This window comes from Rattus norvegicus, chromosome 13, assembly GCF_036323735.1.
Source record: "Rattus norvegicus strain BN/NHsdMcwi chromosome 13, GRCr8, whole genome shotgun sequence".
Lineage (NCBI taxonomy): Eukaryota > Metazoa > Chordata > Mammalia > Rodentia > Muridae > Rattus > Rattus norvegicus.
The window spans coordinates 95,507,208-95,525,486 of NC_086031.1; positions in this window are offsets into that span (position 1 = coordinate 95,507,208).

Here is an 18,279-nt window from a genome sequence, read left to right on the forward strand (position 1 = left end):
CAAACCAAACACAGTGAGGTAGCAGGTGTGGTGGCACACGCCCTTAAACCCAGCTGTTGGAATAGACAGCTCAGCTTCATCTACGGAGTGAGTTCCAGGACAGCCAGGACCCTGTTTCAAAAAGCCAAAAGGAAAGAAAATGGGGGTGGGCTAGGACAGACTCAATCATTTACCTCAGTCCTGACTGACTAAAAGGCAACTCAAGAAATCGAAATGACAGGTGACTGGTATGTCCCAAATCGAAATGACAGGTGACTGGTGTGTCCCAAAGCAACGTTTCTCATCCGTAAAACTAAAATGATCAACTTTCAAAGGTTGAGGTGTTTTGAATAGAAAGGTGTTTGTAATCACAAAAGTGAATCTTCATAGGCGATGGTTAAACTGGTAAAAGTTATGTTTCTGTCAATGTTTAACTTTAGGATTTGGGAGTGGAGAGAGAAGTTTAACATACAGAGCCCAGGCTGGCCTGGGGTTCATTATGTAGCCCAGGCTGGCCTGGTGCCTATCCTCTTGCCTTACCTTTTGGAGTGCAGGGACACCAAGTATGCACCCCAACACAACTCTTCCTACCTTTTGTTTGCTTGAGGTTGTAAAATGGCAGGCTGAACTTGTTGGGCTTGGGTAGGCTGGGGAGAAGCCGGAGTGAGTATGGGAGCGACCAGGAGTCAGAATGCTTGGTCAGTTGCCTGACTCGGAACAGGCCATTTGACCTCACTGCCGCTCAGATACAATGGCATTGTTATTTAAAGTAGATAATAACCCTATGAATCTATCTGATGGAGTCGATGGATGGATGGGTAAATGGGACTGGAAAAAGCAAACAAGTAAATAAAGAACATATTAAAATCTTTTAAAATAAATTTAAACCCTCGATCATTTAAGGATTCAAGGCAGTTGTGTGTCGTGATGTCAGGTAGCTTTATTGTTGAGGTGACGACAGAGCCATACTAACTGCCATCCAGCCATAGTCACACAGCCATATACAATCATTCCCATCAGCCTTTGCGAGGGGCGGGAGAGTCCGGCCACCAAGCCGAGTGAACCACTGCCCTGTGCATGTCTCTCTAGCACAGGCAATCAGAAGAGGCGAGGGAGGGTGGCGGTGTCTGAAGCCCCAGGTGCATCTCGTGGAAGACAGAGGCCTTTGAGCTCACAAGTGATCTGCACCCGCCTTTGTCCCAGACAAGTAGCCTTTCCCTAGTAGTCCTCTCCGCTGCTCAGAGACAAGTAGCCTTTCCCTAGTAGTCCTCTCCACTGCTCAGATTTCCCTAGTAGTCCTCTCTGCTGCTCAGAGACCCACTTGGTATGAATGTCTGGGGGAATTTTCTGAAGGAAATGATTACACTAACAACTTGTTTTTTTTTTCTCAGCTATGAGAGATTGCCTGGATTAGTTTTAGAATTGCTCTGCCAACCTGGTCTGACACTAATGTGGGGGTACAATGACACTCGTTGAAGCAAAGTGTCTGAAAGGAAGAGTAATTCACCAGGGCTGGGAAGGACACAGAGGCCAGGTACCCCGCTGCAATGTTGCGAACACTGTCTAGGGTTCTCGGGAAATAAATACACACATATGCTTACATTACTGGTAGGACAGAAGTGCGGACAGTGACTTTCTGTGGAAGGACTGAATGAAACTTCCCTCCCTTTAGGTTTTCTGTCAGTATTTTTTTGTAAGTGTCAACAGGGTTTATTTGGGTTATAATGATAATAGATTAATTTGCTTCTTTGTATTAATGTTACACTTTTAAAACACCAGTGTTTGTAAAAGAACACTCAAAAACAATCAATACAAGAAGTTAACCCTAATAAAAACATGACAGATAAAGCAGTGTGTGTTCTATATTTATCTTTAAGAATCTCCTGTCTGTAACCTGGCTGTCCTTATATCCTTAGGCTACTGTCTCCCACATACACACCCTGTCATAACCTCCCACCACACACACACACACACATCGCATGTGGCTAAATTCATCTGGGGAATAAGGAGCAGAAAGGCATTTCTATTTATTAACTTTGAGAAGTAGATAAATAATGAATAGCTCAGGGAGTCCCTGCCCAGATTCTTAGACAACAGGCCCTTTGGGCAGTCTTCCTTATTCACAGTTCAAATGAACTCTTCCTTCCATATTCACTGTGTATCCCTCTGGCATTAGGATAACTCATAAATAATGATGGGACAATATGACTTACGTAAATTCTGGTTATTAAAAATAGAGTCCATATGGAGATACTAGACTAGGAGATATTTAAAACTGAATATTTTTGAAGCAGGTTTTTAAAAACTCGAGTCGGGGAGAGGCATGGTAGTGAGTGCCTTTAATCTCAGCAATCAGGATGCAGAGGCAGGAGGACTCTCTCGAGTCAGAGACCGGCCTGATCTACATTCTGCCCACACACATACACCCACAGCCACCTAGTGAAACCCATCTCAAAAAGGTATTTAAAAGTATCTAGACTTTCTAGCTCAGTATTTTTATTTTAGAATTGCTAAGGTTCTGGGGAGACAGGCAGCAGCTCGGAGTATTTGTTCTGGCAGAGGAACCCGGTTCTATTCCCAGCATCCATGTTGTGGCTCACAACCGTCTGTAACTGCAGTTCTGGGGATCTGACCTCCAAGGGAAGCAGACACACACAGACGCAGCAGATCATTCACACTCGGGAAATTAAAAGTGCAAAGTGATCGCTGGGTCCGTAGGTCAGGGGGCAGAGCAGGTGTTGGGCCTTGAAAGCAACCCCCAGTACCAAATAAAGATTTTTAAACTGTGCCCTTTAATATTAAACACATAGGCAAATGTGAAATCGCCTAAATTAAATAAATTAAATTAAAGTTTGTTGAATGAGAGGCCAGCAAGCTATCTGTGTTAGCCAAGTCTACAATCCTAGCATTTGGGAGTGGGGGCAGGATCAGAGGTTCAGAGTCCTCAGTCGCTTGGTGACATGTGTCACCTAGACTACAGGAGACATTGTTCTACATGCTTTACAGGTATTGTCCCATTTTAATCTGCTGGTGTCTTTTTTTAAATAATGAGAGGCCATAATGCCAGTGATTGGCAACACAAGAGCAAAACCTAGCCTGACCCTTCCTGAGACTAGTGGGAGAAAAACCAGGGCCAGGTCAAACCAGAGAGTCGCAAGTTCTATTTAACAGTTCTTCTGAACACAAACTTTCCCTGTTTCGTTTTGCTCTTTGAGACATGGTTTCATGGTTTCAAAGACCAGTGTAGCCCTGGCTGTCTTGGAACTCACTCTGTAAGGCAGGCTGGGCTCAAACTCAGAGATCTCTGCCTCCTGAGGGCTGAGATTAAAGGCACGGCCACCACTGCCTGCCTACAAACTTTCTCTGTGCATTTCTGAAAGGTGAGAATGCCCATTTCCCGATACCCCTTTGATCCTTCTCTCACAATGTCTGCTTCTAGCTCCAGGTCATTTGTCAAATACTATGGCATAGAAATAGGTATGTTGGTAAGGCTTAGCCAGAATTAGAGCAATGTTCTTGTTTTCTGGTGTCTAGGGGTTCTACTCTTTTCTATTACTATAGTTTATTTATTTTGTGTGTGATGGGGAATGTGTAGGTAAGAGACGACCTCAGAGAGTCAGACCTCTCCTACCATGTGGGTAATGGGCATAGAACACAGGTCCTCAGGCTTGGTGGCAAGTGCCTTTATCCCCTGAGCCATCCTGCCAGCCCCTGGTTCCATTTTACCCTTTCTTTCCTGTGATGAAAAATGTCCACAACAGAGTTTCCATAATCATTAAGGAAGACTAGGAGCTGACACTCCGCCAGACATTGTTCTATGTGGCATGCATATATTGTCTAATCTCACTCTTCCCAGCACCCGTATGAAGTACAATTAACCCCATTTTACAGGTGAAAAACTGAAACCGAGACAATCTGAGGTCACAAACCTAAAATATGCTACTTTTCAGAGATAGCCGTTGGTAGACGGAAGAAAGGAAGCCATTGTTTAATTCCTTCAAGGTTAGAAGAACAATTAGAGAAAGTCCTATAAGTTGTTTTTTGTGCCTGGTTGGTTTTTGTGTATATGAAGCCTTGGTCTTTCTCCTTTGATGCCTGTCCCATTTCACCAGACCGATAGTAAATCAGGGTACCACTGAGGGACACCGAAAGGTTTACCTTCCTTCAAAAGCTGCCACAGGGGCTGCCTGCGGTGCCTTTTTGAAGATGCAGCTCACTTCTCCAAGGAGTCCTGGGTGGAATGCAGATGTTCCGCCTGGTAGAGATTACACACAAAGCCAGGTGTAACCTGTAGACTTAACCAGCCAGGGCACGACACCAGACAGCGACAAATGGCAGCAGAAAGGAATTTTCTTTCCCTGTAAGGAAGCTCTCACGGCTGAAGTCCTCCTGAGAAACCAGAGGAAATCCCTGAGAATCAAGGTGCCCTGCCAAGCTTACCTTGCATTTGCATCTGTCAAGACCCACGTTTGGGCTGAGGATTCTGGCATTGCAAACAGCCAGACTAGATTCATTCGGGAATGAATACTTGATTTCTTACTCTTAGCACTTTCAGCCAGGTCAGCTTGCAGAGGAGGTCACAGACAAGTGAGAAGAAGTTACTGGCCATAGGCTTGGTTAGTAGCGGTGATACAGAGACTAGGCCAATTTCAGGAAGCTGTGGGAGCTTCTGTTTGGGGAGGGCAGCTAGGTTGCTCAGAGCCCCTAGACTGGTGCACACCCCAAAGAAGGTAGCTGTCTTAGTTTGGCTTTCTATTACTATAATAGAAACCATGATCAAAAGCAACTTGAGGAAAAAGGATCTATTTTATCTAACAGCTCACAGTCCACCATGAAAGGAAGGCAGGGCAGGAACCTGGAGGCAGGAACCCGGAGGCAGGAAATGAGGCAGAGGCTATAGAGGGCTACTTCTTATTGGCTTGCTCAGTTGGCTTTCTCTCTCTCTCTCTCTCTCTCTCTCTCTCTCTCTCTCTCTCTTTTTATCTTGAATTTTTTTTTACTTACATTTCAAATGTTATCCCCTTTCCCAGTTTCCCATTCATAACCCCCCATTCCACCCAACCCCTCTGCTTCTGTGAGGGTGTTCCCCCACCCACCCCTTCCCACCGCCCCACCCTGACATTCCCCTACAACAGGGCATCAAGCCTTGGCATCAGTTGACTTTCTTATACACTCCAGGACCTCGTGCTCTGGGGTGGCACTGTCTCCAGAAGGCTGTGCCCTTCCACATCAGTCACTCAACAGGAGCACGCACCTCAGGCTTGCCTGCAGTCCAGTCTGACGGGGGCATTTTCTCAACTGAGGTTGTTCTTAGGTGACTAGCTGTGTCACATTAACAGTCAGACAGACCATAACAAGCACAGGGTAACTTTTTTTTGTCATGTCTGAATGAGCTCTCTAAGAAGTGGCAGTGTGTTACCTGTTGTGCAGGTCAGTGTGCAGCTTGATTTAATGTTTTCTTTTCTTCTATTTCAGACATTTCGAAAGTGGGTATAGGTAAGGATGCCTGTGAAGGAGAGTTTATGTTTAGTTTATGGATATGAGTGTCTGCCTGAATGTATGTATGTGCACTGTGTGTGTCCAGTACCCTCAGAGGCCAGAAGACAGTGTCAGGTCCCATAGGACTGAAGACATAGACAGTTGTGAGTTACCTTGTGAGTTCCAGGAACCAAATCCTGGTCTTTATAAGAGCAGCTAGTGCTCTTAACTGCTGAGCAGTCTCTCTAGCCTCCATACCATTTCTTTTCTTTTTATTTTTGGGTTTTTCTGAGACAGGGTTTCTCTGTGTGATTTTCCCCGGCTGCCTTGGAACTCACTCTGTAGACCAGGCTGGCCTCAAACTCATGTAGACCTGCCTGTCGAGTACAGGGGCTTAAAACGTGCACCACTGCCCAGCTTGCCTCCCCTCCCTCCCTCTCCTCCTCCTCTCTCTCTCTCTCTCTCTCTCTCTCTCTCTCTCTCTCTCTTTCTCTTTTTCTCTCTTTCTTTCTTTCTTTCTTTCTTTCTTTCTCTCTTTCTTTCTAGACAAGATATCACTATGTGACTATGAAGTCTGGCTGGCCTGCAGCTTGTTAAATAGATCAGGCTGGCCTCAAGCTCATGGAGTCACAGAGATGTGCCTGCCTCTGCCTTCCCTGTGATGAGGTTAAAGAGAGCCCCACCACCCTGGCTTTTGTTTTAATTTCTCTTTTAATTCAGTACTATGAACTGAATCTAGGGTCTTATACATGCCAGGCAAGCATTCTACCACTGAAGTCTCTTCTTCAGCAAGGTTTGTTTTTTTTTTTTTAAAGATTTATTTATTTATTGCATATAAGTACACTGTAGCTGTCTTCAGACACACCAGAAGAGGGCATCAGATTCTGTTACAGATGGTTGTGAGCCATCATGTGGTTGCTGGGATTTGAACTCAGGACCTCTGGAAGAACAGTCAGTGCTCTTAACCGCTGAGCCATCTCTCCAGCCCTGTTTTTTTTATTCTAAGACAGGGTCTTTCTGGTTCGTGCAGGCTGGCCTTGAATTCACTCCATAGCCTGGTCAAGCCTTGAACTTGGGATCCTTCTGCTTCAGCCTCCTGAGTAGCCTGCTTTTGTAGAATGCTGGAAATGTGGGTCCATCTCCCATTACTGCCATAAGCAATAAGGAAACCATTGCCACAGTCCCCTTCTGACACCTGAACAGTTCACAGCCCCTTAATTATCATCGAATGTGCAGTTACTGTTGAGAATTCCTCCAACAGCCATAGTCCTTTTAAACAGTTGGCTTGTCTGAAGCAAGATCCAACCAAGGCCCACACATCACATTTCTTTGAAGTAGTGAGTGTCTCTCTGTCTTTTTTAGTAATGATTTTAATTAAAGTGCCATATATAGAGAGAGTATATAAATCCTTAAGTGTACGACTTGGCTTTTCCTGCCTCCAAGTGAATATGCATGCCACCATCACCGGGCTGGGAGATAGAGCACTACCCAGATGCGAGTAGTAGGTAGTTGTAGTCTCAGTTGGCATTCTCTTAGGACTCGTGTCGAGCCTATATACAGACGTAAGCACGTATGTTTGCTTTGCTGTTAGCACATGCTCGTTCTCTCTTGTGAAGTCTTCTTGTACTGCCTACCCCCACTCCCACTTTTTTCCTTATTTTTATTATTTATTATTTATTTATTTATTTGAGACAGGATCTCACTACATAGCTCTGGCTGGCTTGGAACTCGATATGTAGTGTAGGCCGTGACCTGAGAGACCCTTTTGCCCTTGCCTCCCAAGTGCTAGGATTAAAGGGGTGTGCCACCACGTTCAGCCCTTATTCCTGCCCTTTTAAAACTATTACCTTGTGGATTTATTAACTTATAAAGGTAAAAGCAAATTTGTTACTTATTCATTATGTATATGTTATTTCTATTGTATGTTTATGAGCGCTCTGTCTTCATGGATGCAAGGGCACCACGCATATGCCTGGTATCCACAAAGGGTGGAAGCGGCTGCTGGACGCCCTAGGACTGAAGTTACGAACAGGTGTCCTGTCAGGAATGGGAACCCAACCTAGGTCAGCTAGAGGGGCAGCTTATGCTCCCCCTGATTTGTGCGATTCTACCTTTCTTTTTCATTTTTTAAAGCAAGGTCTCATGTAGCCTGTGCTGGTCTTTAACTTCCAATGTGACTGAGGATGACTTTGAATTCCTGATCCTCCTGCGTCCACTTCTTGCTTACTAGGAGTAAAGTGCTAGAATTGCAGGTGTGAGCCACCATTTCTGGTTTTGGGTGGAGCTGTGATCTAACCCAGGGCTAACTGCATACTAGAAGAAATGGCCTACAACCCTGATTCCAGGTTCTTCGTGTGTTCTGGGTTTGAGTCCTTTTGTAGATTTCTTTTCCCATACTGTAACTTGCTTTCACTTTTTTTTTTTTTTTTTTTGGTTCTTTTTTTTCGGAGCTGGGGACCGAACCCAGGGCCTTGCGCTTCCTAGGTAAGCGCTCTACCACTGAGCTAAATCCCCAGCCCCTGCTTTCACTTTTAATGACTTGATGAATTCTTAAATTCAGTTACTCTCTTGTTCCTATAGCGCTTTGTACTTTTTTATGCTTCACTTTAGAAGATACTGCTGTGTCCTCAAGGATGAGGTCAGCCTACCACAGTGTCCTCTAGGCTTGGTGTTTTCTCCATCTGTGTCTGCAGCCTTTATGGACTGATGTTTTGGGGGGTGCAGGGAGCAGGTATGAGTAGGAACCCCATAGTTCCAGCTGGACGTACCACACTTCTAGAAAAATCTTTGCCCCTGTGCCCTTCAGGGCAGTCACTGAAGCACATGCTTGAGCGCACTTCTAAATACCTCTTCATTTCCCGGGTATGCTCAGGCGTCTCTGCAGTCCCCTGCAGAAGTCTGTGCCCTGCCATCAGCTCGGTGACTGTAGTTCCCTTAAGTTTTGCACTTAATAGTGCAAGTCTCTCCATTGGTTTCCTTTAAGGTCGTCTTGGCTCTTCTTAGTCCCTCATGTTTCCTATAAAATAGGAATTATTATTTGTTAGTTATTGCAAAAATATGCTTGGATTTGATTGCAGTTGTAATACATCTGTAGATCAATTTGGGGTAAACAGGCTTCTTTCTAATGTCGCAGCTTCACTTAAGAATGTGGAAGGCTGGGTGTCATGGCACACGCCTTTAATCCCAGCATTCAGGAGGCAGAAGCAGGCAGATCTCTGAGTTTGAGGACAGCCTGGTCTATGAGGCAAGTTCCAGGACAGCCAGGACTACACAGAGAAACCCTGTCTCCAAAACCTCACCACCACTACCACCACCAGCACCACAGGCACCACCATCACCAGCACCAGCACCAGCACCAGCACCAGCACCAGCACCAGCACCAGCACCAGCACCAGCACCATCACCACCACCTCAATGCCAAAAGAATATGGAATATTTCTTTACTTTTGTTGTTCTCTTCCTTCTTTTATTTGTCTTCCTCATTTTTTTTGTCTTAGTTTTTGACTAAATATTACTATACAGCCATGTTCTCAGGTGCCGGCATTTTAAGTATGTAGCCCTATGTCCAGCTCTGTATCTTTTTTTTTAAAACACAATCTTCCCTTTTTCTTTTATTTATTATTGTTTGCATAGAAGAGGGACATACATACATATACATGCCAAGATGTGCATGTGGAGGTCAGAGGACAGTGTATGCGTACTGATTCTCCTCTTTCACCTTTCTGTGGGTTGCAAGAATTAAACTCAGGCCATCAGACTTTAAAGATCAGCAGCTTGGGCTGGAGAGATGGCTCAGCTGTTAAGAGCACTGACCGCTCTTCCAGAGGTCCTGAGTTCAAATCCCAGCAACCACATGGTGGCTCACAAGCATCTGTAATGGGATCTGATGCCCTCTTCTGGTGTGTCTGAAGACAGCTACAGTGTACTCACATACATTAAATAAATAAATTTTAAAAAATAATAAAGATCAGCAGCTGAGCCATTCCACCAAGCCCACGCTCACTCCTCTCCTGGGTGCTTTGTGGCTTTTCTATACAGGAATCCCATTTCCTGACTAAATGGTATTCCATTTGGATTTTCACTTTCTTTTCCCTGCCTTAGTGCTAGGCTACGGACAGGTACGTCCTCATCAGGATACATTAAAGCCTGTGTCGGGCCTGGGCTTCAGCTATTTCAACAGCGTGTGATTCCCACTGCCAGTCTTCCGTACAGCTGGTGCGAGATTCTTCTCAAAGCCTCAGCCTTCAACTCACCCTGTAACGAGGTTGAGAGGAGAGACTCTGGAGTCTGCGGAGGATGATGGAGGACTGGGATGGGCCAGGTGCATCCTGGGAGCTAAGGTTAAACCCACCCGGCCCTGGTAGAGCTTTAGGAAAGGGAGGATGTGTCGTGGTGTGTCACCCCTGTCTGTCTTATAGCATGGGATATGCGGACTTCTGTCTTTGGTCTTCTGGAAGTGGGTGTCATGAGAAGGAGTGGGGGTGGGGTGGGGGTGCGGGTGAAGGTCAGCTGTTAGCTTTAACTTCATGATGAGGTCTTAAAGCTTTGGCGCCTTGTGGCAGGACCCACCAGAGGCATCCCGAGACCTTCAGGTACCATGGTAGTAGCATAACAGCTTATGTTTATCAAGTGCCATGCGCTGGGTGGTTTTTTATCTACTTCATGAATATTAATACTTTAATCATCACAGTTACCCTCGTAAGGTAGGCCAGTTAACACTGTTCTTTGAAAATAAATTATGTGTATGTATCCATGTGAGAGTATGCCACATACTTTGTGGTGCCCAGAATAAGGTGCTGGATCTATCCTGGGGCTGAAGCTATCGGCAGTTGTGAGCGTCCTGACATGGGAACTGAACTCAGATCTTCTGCAAAAGCAGCAAGAACTCTCAACCACTGAGTCATCTCTCCAGCTCCCAATATTCTTCATTTAATTATTTTCACTTTGTGTATATTGGTGTTTTGCCTGCATGCGTGTCTGTGTGAGGGTGTTGGATCCCTAGAGCTGGACTTACAGACAGTTGTGAGCTGCCATGTGGGTGCTGGGAATTGCACCCTGGTTCTTTGGACAAACAGCCAGTGCTCCTAACCACTGAGCCATCTCCCCAGCCCCCTTCTTCATCTTCTTAAAATGATGGCAGAAACTGCACCTTAGAAAGGCTCATGACCAAACCACATAGCTCATACCTGGCAACACAAGTATTCAAACCAAGGTGGCAGGTCCCAGAGCCCATGCTGCTCAAACAACCTTGCATGGTGGCTGCAGATGGACACCGGAGGAAGAGTGAGGGGATTCAGGGACCCCTGCAGTATGTCTGCCCGAACAGCCTGCTATGCTTGCTCTGAACTTAGTGGTTTTGAGGTGTCTCATGAGGATTGTCAGGAATACCTTACACCTAGCATTGGGCTTAGGCTGTACACAGGTCTGAGAGCAACTGTATGGTAACACTAAGGTCAAGAGACATGAAACACAGCTGAGGTAATCCTAGCTTAAGCTAAGGATAATCAAACTGACAGGAGAAGTAGACCATCCATTGATTTATCAGTTTTATCACCTTAAGATTCCCTTGAACTAACTGGAGTCCTGACTTCTAGTCTTTTGTTTCTCCTAGCTTACAAGCATGTCTATATTTAGAGCAACAGTCACGCTTCTGTGGTGATGGACCAATGTGTGCCTCCAGAAACGGCCGTGAGCTGAAACCGCATGTGTGTCCTTAGCCGAGAAGTCATCGGCACTGTAGCTCTGGCACAGCCTCGCCAGAGGGACTGCTGCACAGACTTGCTTAGTAAGCAGATTATCGAGCTTGTGCTAGGCACATAGTTGGCCACTTAGGCCAGCATCCACCCGCTCACGGAAGCCTGGGGTGCGGCCCCACTGTATCACCAGGGGACAGAGAGAGTCAGAGCCTTTTATTTGGACAAAGACATCAAAGGTCTCCCACTGACACGACCGGAGACTGGAAGTTTCTCTCACCTTATCCTCTCGTCCCCTCCCACATGCCACATATCACTGAGCTCTGTTCACTTGCCTCCTTTAGCTCCCAGTCCAGCTCTCCTCTGCCATCATTTTCTAATCTGGATTTGACAGCAGCCTCCTAAATGCTTTGTGCTTTTGTCTAATTGCCTTTACTCTACCAAAATCATCACGATAAGGAACAAAACAGTGTCACTTGGAACGATTTGGATGGCTCTCCATACATATCAGCCACAACTCAATGTCCAGAGACTTAGAAGTTGGCCTCCTTTTTATGGCCCCCGTCCCTCACACCAGCTACATCAGATCTCCTGGGGCTCTGTGCCTTCAGAGTTTGTGCTTTTTCCTCACATGACAATTCCTCAATCTCCATGGAGAATGTCCTCAAAATTGTCCCAGGAAGAAGTGGTTCTCTTACCCTACCAAGGTCTGCCTTTGAGGAAGGCCTTGCTGCAGTCTCAGTCCACCAGGGTACCTTTCTGGCATTTGTCAAATGGATTCTTCTGTCCACCCAACTCTCCATCCAGCTCCAAGCAATGTCTAAAGCCCTTGCCGTATATAAGACCCCATTCCAGTCCCTGGAAATATGTGGAGAGCAAGGCAGACCCCTAGTTCCTATGGAGCTTGTATTTCTATAAGCTCATATCACTGTAAATGCTCATTTTAGATGCTGTCTTCTAAGGAAGACCCAAAATAAAGAAGAAAGAAACAGGAAATACATCACATGGTGTGTGGTGCTAAGCTGAAGCCTTAAGTTGGGTCCCATGATGCAGATGCTTTGCGTTGGAAGGTTAGGTGGGGCCTCCCTGAGGGGCATCCTGGAGGCTGACTGAGGTCTGCATCAGCTGCTCTCAAGATCCGGTTAGAGAGCATGCCAGGCAGAGTGGGGATGACTACATAGAGGCTTTAGAGAAGGCAGAACCCAGCTTTTAGAACAAGCACCCCAGTTACTGGAGCAGGGGCAGAGCAGACTGAGAAAATGCCCGTAGGGTGTTGAGAAGTGAACACGTGGACCGATGCTGGTCTGAGGACCAAAGGTAATCGTCCTTTAGAACATTGCATTCTTGCTAGCAGCCACAAATAGCAAAATAAAAAGGCCTCGTTGTTCCCAACCGATGCACAAAAGCTCTTGGGAATGAGAGTTCCACATACCCTCTTCTTCCTGTCACTTGCAGCCAAGTCACCATGCCAGAAAGGCCCGTGTGAAGAAGGTACCTGATAATAATTCACACGAGTTTCCATCATTCCTTGGGCCTTTATTTTGCCCAAGACATGTGATTAATAAAACCACGAGAAAAACGAACGCCTTCCTTTGTTCTGCTTATTGTATCTGCTACAGTGAGAAGTTTCTATCTTAATATCTCTATTTCCTTCCTATGTTCTTTGTAAAATAGGGTATCACTTCCTCCGTCCAATTCATTGTGTGCAGGCCGAGCCATGTACTTAATACCTACATCAATCTGGACTGATGAAAGCTTGTCTAGTCCCTTGGTCCTATTAACCATGTGTTGGCCACACCCAGGCCATGTCTCTGCTGTGGTGCATGGTCCAGGTGTTGTTTTGTTTTTCCTTCTACCATGGGCCTAGATTTACTTATGGGAACTGATGTCCTAAAAAAGAGTCGTTCAGTCAAACTCAACTGTGATTAGGGATCGGAAGGAAGTCTGGACTTGTAAACTTTTCAGACAAAGCAGGTGAGGGACAAAACAATGATGAGCCTCGCTCAGGGGAAGCGTGGGCTGGTGTCAGAGCTGGATCTACCAGTCTTGGGCTCTTAGTTTCCAGGGTGGTGCTTCTGTTTCCACTCAGACTGCTGCCAGCCTGTGCAGACAAATGGCAAAGTAGAGACCAGATGAAAACAGCCGGAGTCCACATGTAGACACTGAGCTAGTGAGCAGAAGAACCCTTGGCAGGCTCTGTGTGTGTGTGTGTGTGTGTGTGTGTGTGTGTGTGTGTGTGTGTGTGTGTGTGTGGTGTGTAGGGGGGAATCATACTCACAATCCCGACACTTGGGAGATGGATAAGGGAGGATAGAAAGTTCAAGGTTATTCTTGGCTGTGTAGTAAATTTGAGGCCAACTTGGGTTACTTGAGACCTTCTCTTTCTGTCAAAAAAGGAAAAAAAAAAACAGAATTTGGATTTCTGGTTTTTCTCTTCGAAGACTTGAGTACAAATTTCTGCAAGGCCAATGACTGATGTAAACAGAGGCTTCTGCCCTTAGCAGGCGATATATGCTTCTTTTTACTTCAGTCTCCACTACTCCCTGTTGCCTCCCAGACCTTAGATTGACTGTCAACTGGTCTTTATGGCTAAGCTTTTGTATTTCCGATGGCCAGAGTAAGAAAAAGAGGATCCGTTTCTTCACTGTGTCTCTATTAAGTGTGGGCTATATTTCAAGAAGAAATGGATATTTTAGAAAGCACAGTGTTTGATGGCCAGAAGAACACAGGGTATTTAGGATTCCCGCGTGAGTACAGCTATGAAGGAACTGGAGGTTACAAGTGTCGTTAACCCATGGCACCAAGATCAGAAGAGAGAATCTGAGTTCTTATCTTCACCATGAGGTCCTTGACAGGTTTTGAGAGCGGTTTTCGTAGCACGGGGGAAGGGATAGAATGAGGAACGAGTGGGACCTTCTCCTCGGCCTCTCAGCCCAGGCTGTTAGGACCTAAGGTCAGGTCACTCAGACCCTGGACAGATAAGACTACCCAAAAGATGCAGAGAGAGCATCAGAATTTACAGAGAACGGTCCGAAGCCGTTCTATTGTGATCCAGCCAAAACCACAAGGAAAACGCCAGAAGGAATGCACTGTACTCTGAGAAGCAAAGGGCACCGGAACCGTCCTGCTAGCGCGGCTCCCGGAATAAAGGACGCCTTGCTCCGCCCATCCAAACCTGAGCACTGCTGTTTATGGGCCTGTTTTTATGGGTAAGCGTCCCCCTCCCCCGCCCTTCCTCCCCTCTATCTCTGTCCTTCAACTCCTCCAACTAACATCTCTTTATAAAAGCCAGGAGGCTCTGTTGTACGGAACTGAACTGAAATGTAATGTGCCACGCGGGGAGCAAGGGAAGCCACCCTCTCTGTCTCCATTGGTGGAGTCGGTTTGCTTTTCTCCTGGCCAGTTAGGTCAGGAAAGCCAAGAGACCTGCTGAGGAATGCACCCTTCTCTGCTGTTTGCTGGGATAGGCATGGCAATAGGTGTCACCACCTCCCTGCTGTTTGGCTGTAGGTGAGGAAGGCCACCTGCTCCTGTGGGAGGGATGCTCGTGACCTCCTTGTGTGCCAGGCTGGCGTCTGATGCAGGAAGTACAGTTTGTATGTTCACCTCAGCAATTTCCTGACTCACTCGCTAGAAGGGACACACCCCGTGGCCCTGCAGAGGAAACCTTGGAGGTTGCAAAGCTGGCCTTTGCCTGGCTGACCATGGGGCTTGGAGGCGGAGCCATTCAAGGAAGGATTAGCAGAGGATGGAGCTGTTGTCATTACGATGCCACACGTGACGTGACAAAACAACATGACCGCCCACCTCTTGGATGACTCACAGGCCTGAAGCGTGAGTAACTTAGAGGGTGGGCAAGCAGGTATTTGATTCAGTAGGGTGGGGCTGAATCCCCTCCTCTCCCCTCAGCACTCACTGCTCCCATTCCAAAGTATCTGGAAGCCTGGAGGTTTCAGGTCCAGGTGGATCTGGGAAGTCCCTTTTGGCCCATGGAACCCTTGTCATTTGAATGGTTCAGTGAAGTGGTGCTTGTGACTGAAGCGAGGCTTTTCAGAGATCTGGGTGCAGTTCGGTTTTCCAGGCCTCTAGCTGGCCCAGTATCATCCAGGGGTTACTAAGCAGCTGAAATGGTGGCCAACAAGGGGGACAGCTGGTTTGGCTCAGCCTGGAGCACATTTTTCAGTACCTACCATCAGGGCTGGAGTAGGGGTGTCATTACAAGAGGTTCTTCTTCTCACCTTCGTATGTCACAGGTGATAGGATAAAGGGGGAGGGGCTCCTTGCCACCATCCCTCTGTAAGCCACATCAAAGCAACAGCCATTATCCTGCATATTAAGTTAATACCCATCCCAAAGGCAGCATCGTTTTATCCCCTTCTTATGATTACATGAAGCATTGGCTCCTACATTATGAATGGGACATCAAACATCCTGTGTAATCGTATTTGACTGTGAATAGAACCTATGTTTTAATAATAACCGGCATTTTTTACTATGTGTGTGGCATCACAGATGTGTCACTTTAAATTATGCATATAGCTTTTACAATGTGTAGTGACTAAAATAATGACGGTTGCTTCACGCAGCCTATATAGGATATGCCAGTTTAGCAGACACAGACTCTCAACTCCCATAAAAAGGTCACCTCAACTTGCCTGTCAGGAAGCATGGAAGTCACATCTCAAGTCGGACAGGGATCATCGTTGCCTGAGAAGGGCAGGGCTCTTCTTACACCTCCCTCCCATCCCACCAGCCCCTGCTCCTTCCACAGGCATATGGAGAGAAAAGACCAGCGGCAGTATGTAATGAGTCTGAGTTCTGTGGGAACCTTCCCATCATCCCTGGCCCAGAGGTGGGACAGGATCCACGGAACCCCCTACACAAATGCTCACTGGGATACCACAGAATGATTTGCCTGCCTCTGAGACATTTCTATTGTTCCCCTCCAGGGCCCATTATGCCTTCCCAGGATGAGGTCTCTCACGCTGCACCCTCTCTGTGTCCTGGCCTCTTTGGATGCTGGGAGTCTAGGAAGGAGCAGGAAGAAGCTTGCTCCTAGGAGTCCCTCTGTATCTCATGAGGTGTCAGCTCCATAATGCCGGGTACCCCTGGCCAATCAGGAGGAGCAAGGAAGAGCAGCAGTGTAACTCCCTTGGAACAGCAGCCTGAGGGCTGTGAACAGGGTGCTCCTATGCTCCCTGAAGGGGTTGGCACTTCTCTACCAGCATCTGGAGATGGCAGCCTGGGCCTGGACAGGAAGTGTGTGCTGAGTCAACTAGGAAGTGGCAAAAGCTGGTGTTCTGCTTACACAGAGTTCTGTGTACCCAGAGCTGGATGTTCCTCCTGAAACACGATGGCATGGCTGAGTCCCCCCTGTTCCCCAACTTTGAACAGGAAAGGTCTTGACTTAAAAAAGCAGCCTTGCGGGGTTGGGGATTTGGCTCAGTGGCAGAGCGCTTGCCTAGGAAGCGCAAGGCCCTGGGTTCATCCCCAACTCCGAAAAAAAGAACCAAAAAAAAAAAAAAAAAAAAAGCAGCCTTGCAGTCACAGGAGGGCTGACCACGTTTGTACTTCTCACGGAGATTTGACAGTTTTAACAACTTCTCTAGAGACCCAAGGGAGGCTAGCTGAATGTGTGTGCTTGGTCTGTCACCCCAGTGTTTTTCCCGAGGATCCCTTTCCTAGACCACTTCTAAGCCAGCGGGTGAGACACTGGGCCAAAGGGCCAAAGCAGCTGCCTGGGGAGGAGTCATCCACAAGGTCTACGGACCCTAACTTGTAACTTTCCAGTACGCCAGGATTCCGACTGGCAGCTCTGACACCTGGTGGCCATTTCAAAAACTGCACTCTAGAAGAACTGTCCATTTTTATTGTTTTTAGCTGTTTTAGTTTTCGCTTCCAAATTTCAATATAAGATAGACCTTATACATTAGCAGTCATTACTGCTACTAAATGAATTATTTATAAGTAAAACTCTTGCAAATGCAATCAACAAAATATACTTTTGTAGAAGATTCTGGAAAGATAAACCAGAAATTCTGTGATCTCCAGGGAGCACTGCTGTGGGACAGAGAAAGACTTATTTTGCTTTATATATGTGCTTCTCTCTAGAATGTATTTTACTTATTTTTCAGGTTTTTTTTTTTTTGGTTCTTTTTTTTTTTTTTTTTCGGAGCTGGGGACCAAACCCAGGGCCTTGCGCTTCCTAGGCAAGCGCTCTACCACTGAGCTAAATCCGCAACCCTATTTTTCAGTATTTGAAAATTTTCTCTTAGTGCTGGGCATGGTGGCACATTCCTTTAATCCCAGCACTGTGGAGGCAGGTAGATCTCTGAGTTCAAGGCCAGCCTGGTCTACAAAGTGAGTCCAGGACAGCCAGAGCTACACAGAGAATCCATGTCTCAAAAAAACCCAAAAAAAAAAACAAAAAACAAAAACAAAAACAAAAAAACCCCAAATATATATGTATATATATATTTTTTTTCCTTTTAGGTTTATTATTTCATGTTTGTGGGCATGTTCTCTGAATGTAGTCACGTGTACCACATGGATACCTAGTGCCTATGGAAGTCAGAAAAGAGCATGAGATCCCCTGGAACTGGAGTTACACGTGGTTGTGGGCGACACGGTGGGTGCTGGGAATCCACCTGGGTCTGCTGCAAGAGTAGCCAAGGCTCTTAACTGCTGAACCATCATTCTTGCCCCACCCCCAACTTTTAGTTTTTTGAGACAAAGTCTCTCTCCATAACTCTGGGTATTCTGACACTATATAGTCCAGGCTGGTCTCAAATTCAGAGAACTGTCTGCCTCTGCCTCCTGAGTGTTGGGATTAAAAGTGTGCACCACCCCCAGCTGACATCTATTTTAAACAAAGGCAGGTAATTACAGTCAATAGCTGACTCCCGGCAGTCCCAAAGTCCAGGATTGTTCCTTCCAGGTCTCCAGGTTTTGTGCTCAGAAGCCTCTGGAGTGTTTAAGGGAACGAAATACGGCTGAATCCACTCTGGTCTCATTCACTAACAGTAGTGGGAGGATCGCAGAGAACGGGACAAAGGAGCTCCGGGGAGTCCTGGGGTCAGAGAGCCAACAACAAGAAAGTCTTCACTCTTGATAGATTCTCCCACCTACT